We start from the raw sequence: 6,000 nt of genomic DNA on the forward strand, positions 1-6,000 counted from the left end.
ACTTGGTGATGTGGCGAGTCCCATAAGTGCAGTTCAAGCTGGTGAGGTGGCAAGCACAAGTAGTGTCGCGCTGCCACCAAGAAGACAAACACAGGCCCGTCGTGCCCATAATGCCCTTCCTGCTGCATTCGCCAATCCTAATTGGGAACCCACCGCTTCTGCAGCGCCCGTACTTCCCCCATTCACATCCCCAACCAAATGCTGTCGGCTGCATGAGAGGCATTTTCTTTATGTCTTCCCGAGTACCCCTACCCAACGAACCCCCCCAAAAAAGATGTTGTGTCTGCAGCAAGCGCGGATATAGGCGTGACACCCGCTATTATTGTCCCTCCTGTCCTGACAATCCTGGTCTTTGCATTGGTGAATGTTTTGAACGCTACCATTCAATAGTTGAGTATTAGCGTAGGGTACAGCATTGCACAGACTAGGCACACTTTCACAGGGTCTCCTAAGATGCCATCGCATTTTGAGAGACCCGAACCTGGAACCGGTTACCGTTATAAAAGTTAGTTACAAAAAAAGTGTAAAAAAAAAAAAAAAAAAAATATATATAAAATAAAAAAAAAATAGTTGTCGTTTCATTGTTCTCTCTCTCTCTATTCTCTCTCTCTATTGTTCTGCTCTTTTTTACTGTATTCTATTCTGCAATGTTTTATCATGTTTGCTTTTCAGGTATGCAATTTTTTATACTTTACCGTTTACTGTGCTTTATTGTTAACCATTTTTTTGTCTTCAGGTACGCCATTCACGACTTTGAATGGTTATACCAGAATGATGCCTGCAGGTTTAGGTATCATCTTGGTATCATTCTTTTCAGCCAGCGGTCGGCTTTCATGTAAAAGCAATCCTAGCGGCTAATTAGCCTCTAGACTGCTTTTACAAGCCGTGGGAGGGAATGCCCCCCCCCCACCGTCTTCTGTGTTTTTCTCTGGCTCTCCTGTCTCAACAGGGAACCTGAGAATGCAGCCGGTGATTCAGCCAGCTGACCATAGAGCTGATCAGAGACCAGAGTGGCTCCAAACATCTCTATGGCCTAAGAAACCGGAAGCTACGAGCATTTTATGACTTAGATTTCGCCGGATGTAAATAGCGCCATTGGGAAATCGGGGAAGCATTTTATCACACCGATCTTGGTGTCGTCAGATGCTTTGAGGGCAGAGGAGAGATCTAGGGTCTAATAGACCCCAATTTTTTCAAAAAAAGAGTACCTGTCACTACCTATTGCTATCATAGGGGATATTTACATTCCCCGAGATAACAATAAAAATGATTAAAAAAAAAAAAAAAAAAAAAAAATGAAAGGAACAGTTTAAAAATAAGATAAAAAAAAAAAAAAGCACCCCTGTCGCCCCCTGCTCTCGCGCTAAGGCGAACGCAAGCGGCGGTCTGTCGTCAAACGTAAACAGCAATTGCACCATGCATGTGAGGTATCGCCGCGAAGGTCAGATCGAGGGCAGTAATTTTTGCAGTAGACCTCCTCTGTAAATCTAAAGTGGTAACCTGTAAAGGCTTTTAAAAATGTATTTATTTTGTTGCCACTGCACGTTTGTGCGCAATTTTAAAGCATGTCATGTTTGGTATCCATGTACTCGGCCTAAGATCATCTTTTTTATTTCATCAAACATTTGGGCAATATAGTGTGTTTTAGTGCATTAAAATTTAAAAAAGTTTGTTTTTTCCCCAAAAAATGCGTTTGAAAAATCGCTGCGCAAATACTGTGTGAAAAAAAAAAAATTAAACACCCACCATTTTAATCTGTAGGGCATTTGCTTTAAAAAATATATAATGTTTGGGGGTTCAAAGTAATTTTTTTGCAAAAAAAAATAACTTTTTCATGTAAACAATGAGTGTCAGAAAGGGCTTTGTCTTCAAGTGGTTAGAAGAGTGAGTGATGTGTGACATAAGCTTCTAAATGTTGTGCATAAAATGCCAGGACAGTTCAAACCCCCCCAAATGACCCCATTTTGGAAAGTAGACACCCCAAGCTATTTGCTGAGAGGCATGTCGAGTCCATGGAATATTTTATATTGCGACACAAGTTGCGGGAAAGAGACACATTTTTTTTTTTTTTTGCACAAAGTTGTCACTAAATGATATATTGCTCAAACATGCCATGGGAATATGTGAAATTACACCCCAAAATACATTCTGCTGCTTCTCCTGAGTATGGGGATACCACATGTGTGAGACTTTTTGGGAGCCTAGCCGCGTACGGGACCCCAAAAACCAAGTACCGCCTTCAGGCTTTCTAAGGGCGTGAATTTTTGATTTCACTCTTCACTGCCTATCACAGTTTCGGAGGCCATGGAAAGCCCAGGTGGCACAAAAACCCCCCAAAAGACACCCAAAGCTATTTGCTGAGAGGTATAGTGAGTATTTTGCAGACCTCACTTTTTGTCACAAAGTTTTGAAAATTGAAAAAAGAAAAAAAAAAAAAAAATGTTTTTTCTTGTCTTTCTTCATTTTCAAAAACAAATGAGAGCTGCAAAATACTCACCATGCCTCTCAGCAAATAGCTTGGGGTGTCTACTTTCCAAAATGGGGTCATTTGGGGGGGTTTGTGCCACCTGGGCATTCCATGGCCTCCGAAACTGTGATAGGCAGTGAAGAGTAAAATCAAAAATTTTCACCCTTAGAAATCCTGAAGGCGGTGATTGGATTTCGGGGCCCCGTACGCGGCTAGGCTCCCAAAAAGTCCCACACATGTGGTATCCCCATACTCAGGAGAAGCAGCTAAATGTATTTTGGGGTGCAATTCCACATATGCCCATGGCCTGTGTGAGCAATATATCATTTAGTGACAACTTTGTGCAAAAAAAAAAAAAAGTGTCACTTTCCCGCAACTTGTGTCAAAATATAAAATATTCCATGGACTCAATATGCCTCTCAGCAAATAGCTTGGGGTGTCTACTTTCCAAAATGGGGTCATTTGGGGGGGGTTTGTGCCACCTGGGCATTCCATGGCCTCCGAAACTGTGATAGGCAGTGAAGAGTGAAATCAAAAATTTACACCCTTAGAAATCCTGAAGGCGGTGATTGGTTTTCGGGGCAGCTGAATGTATTTTGGGGTGCAATTCCACATAGGCCCATGGCCTGTGTGAGCAATATATCATTTAGTGACAACTTTTTGTAAATATTTTTTTTTTTTGTCATTATTCAATCACTTGGGACAAAAAAAAATAAATATTCAATGGGTTCAACATGCCTCTCAGCAATTTCCTTGGGGTGTCTACTTTCCAAAATGGGGTCATTTGGGGGGGGGTTTGTACTGCCCTGCCATTTTAGCACCTCAAGAAATGACATAGGCAGTCATAAACTAAAAGCTGTGTAAATTACAGAAAATGTACCCTAGTTTGTAGACGCTATAACTTTTGCGCAAACCAATAAATATACGCTTATTGACATTTTTTTTACCAAAGACATGTGGCCGAATACATTTTGGCCTAAATGTATGACTAAAATTTAGTTTATTGGATTTTTTTTATAACAAAAAGTAGAAAATATCATTTTTTTTCAAAATTTTCGGTCTTTTTCCATTTATAGCGCAAAAAATAAAAACTGCAGAGGTGATCAAATACCATCAAAAGAAAGCTCTATTTGTGGGAAGAAAAGGACGCAAATTTCGTTTGGGTACAGCATTGCATGACCGCGCAATTAGCAGTTAAAGCGACGCAGTGCCAAATTGGAAAAAGACCTCTGGTCCTTAGGCAGCATAATGGTCCGGGGCTCAAGTGGTTAAGCATCATTAAAATTACTGCTCCCGAAAAAACGTCAGTTTTTAAAACTTTTTTTTGCATTGATACATGTCCCCTGGGGCAGGACCCAGGTCCCCAAACCCTTTTTAGGACAATACCAGGCAAATTAGCCTTTAAAATTAGCACTTTTGATTTCGAACGTTCGAGTCCAACAGACTTCAATGGGGTTCTAACATTCGTGCAAATTTTCAGTCCGTTCGCAGGTTCTGGTGCGAACCGAATCGGGGGGTGTTCAGCTCATCCCTAGTGGTGGGTGCAAATATTGCCAATTTATGAAAACATCCAAGAGCATCACGCTGCCCAATGTTGAAAAATATAGGCCAAAACATTACGCCAATTGCAGAACAATAGGCATGGTCTACCTTCTTTTATGTGATTGTGCATGCTTCTAAGTGGGTAAAACCATGCTAGAATTCTGGCAACGAGCAGAATTCTGGACCGTATACACCCTGGCTTATGAGGAGGGGATTGGAATAAAATTAAGTTAAACAATTCCATATCCTTCAGACCTTTTTTAGAGGGTTTCACATCAGGTGGACCCAAATTTGAATTAGATATCCCAATTTAAAAATAACTGTCTCTCCCATTGAAGGACTGTTTTCATATTTATTCTTTTCTTCCCTTATGACTTTCTCTGTTTGTACTGCTATAATGACCAAATGTATCAAGTGCCCAAAGAAATATAATGTGTATGTTTCTATATGTTATTCCTGTATATACTGTGCATCTGCGTTTTAAATCATATGTATGTTCCTTTATGTTTTTTGTTTTTGCTCTTCTGTGTAAATTTTTTTCAGCCTGCCATCAGAAATCAGTCCACCAGGGAGTTGCTCGCGGGTTTCTGGCCAGACCCATTCACTCGGTGCACAAAGGCTGCCAGTGACGTCACGTGCATCGCTGCCGGCTTTAGATTTGTCACCAGTAACCGAGTGTACACTCAGTTGCTATGGTGCCTGTATGCCCTGAGGGCCACTGACGCGCCCATTTGCCAGATAACGTCCTGCCTGTCTGGCCGTCATCACCACACTCGGCCAGCAGCGTTTATTCTGGGGGCGATACCACTTTGTAAAACCTCACTCTATGTGCCTTAGTATGCCACAGCAGCTGTCGAAAGATCAAATTTACTTCTTGAAAAATGCTCAATGGTATAACCACATGTGTCTTGTGTAAGAAATACAATAACTGGGGCATGAAAGTCATTTTGACTAGGTTTACTGTGCCAGCTAATGATAACCAGAGTCTGTTCCAAATCTGTTTCAGGGGAGAGTGTGGTATCACCTAGCAGTAGCATTATGTCTTAAATGTGCCTTTTCCCCCAGGAATGCTAAATGTTTAAAAAATACCTGTGCAGGAAAAAAGTTATATAATATACTTGCTTTTGCCTGTGTATTTCTGTCAAAGGTCACTGGCAGTATAAATGACTGTATATACCTTCATTAGGCAGGTGCTGGCACTCTCTCCTTCCATGTTTTTGTGTGTTCAGGCAGTGGTTTGGCTCGCTCGCACTTGTAGTTCACCGCCTCCACATGTATTCCTTTCAGGAAGATCAGAGTTGAGCAGGTGAGGTCAGAGGCAGCTTCCTCTTTGGGTTGCCTAGCAAACATAAGAATGCTCACTGCTGATTTGCAGCAGCCTCTGTCCTCTAGTCTAGGCTGATCTCAGTCTCCAGCTGGTCAATCTGCTACTCTGCTCTGCTCTGGTAAGCCTCCTTCCAGGTCTCTCATTACTTCTGCTGTGTTACTTGTGTGTCAGAGTATTTTTATTATCCTTCCTGTACCTTCTAGGACTGGGGAATTTTGCCTGACTGCCTTAGCACTGAACATTTGGATGGAGAAGTTTATTTGAATTGTATTTATTTATTTTTGTTTAAACAAAATTTTTTATTTATTTATTTATTTTTTAAAAGAGAGCACATCCTCTGTGTTTTACAGATAGAAGGGCCCAGTGCAGGATAAACTCTCGCAAAGAGGTTCCAAATCGGCATTCCAGCCTCAAAACTAGGGTTATACCGATACTAGTATCGGTATCGGCACCGATACCGAGCATTTGCCCAAGTACTTGTACTTGGGCAAATGCTTCCGCCGATACCTGGAAGACAGCTGTGATCGGCGCGTGGGGAGTTACAAGCTTCTCCCCCAGCGGCTTTCACCAGCTTTAGTGACATACAGCGGTGATCGCTCACCGCTGACTGCCACTGCATCCTCCTCCGTGCCCCCTCTTTTTCTCTGTGCCTCTCCGCTGTCCC

At 41.9% G+C, this 6,000-nt stretch overlaps 1 long non-coding RNA gene across 1 annotated transcript in view; it reads right to left on the reverse strand.

The window, feature by feature from the left end:
• Positions 1-5,317, reverse strand: part of LOC141146136 (uncharacterized) — a 110,710-nt gene extending 105,393 nt beyond the window's left edge. The window contains exon 1 of the long non-coding RNA XR_012244724.1: positions 5,187-5,317. This is a non-coding gene — a long non-coding RNA (uncharacterized lncRNA). The remainder of the gene's footprint in view (positions 1-5,186) is intronic.
• Between the last annotated feature and the right edge of the window lie 683 nt (positions 5,318-6,000).

This window comes from Aquarana catesbeiana, linkage group LG05, assembly GCF_042186555.1.
Source record: "Aquarana catesbeiana isolate 2022-GZ linkage group LG05, ASM4218655v1, whole genome shotgun sequence".
Classification (NCBI taxonomy): Eukaryota; Metazoa; Chordata; class Amphibia; order Anura; family Ranidae; genus Aquarana; species Aquarana catesbeiana.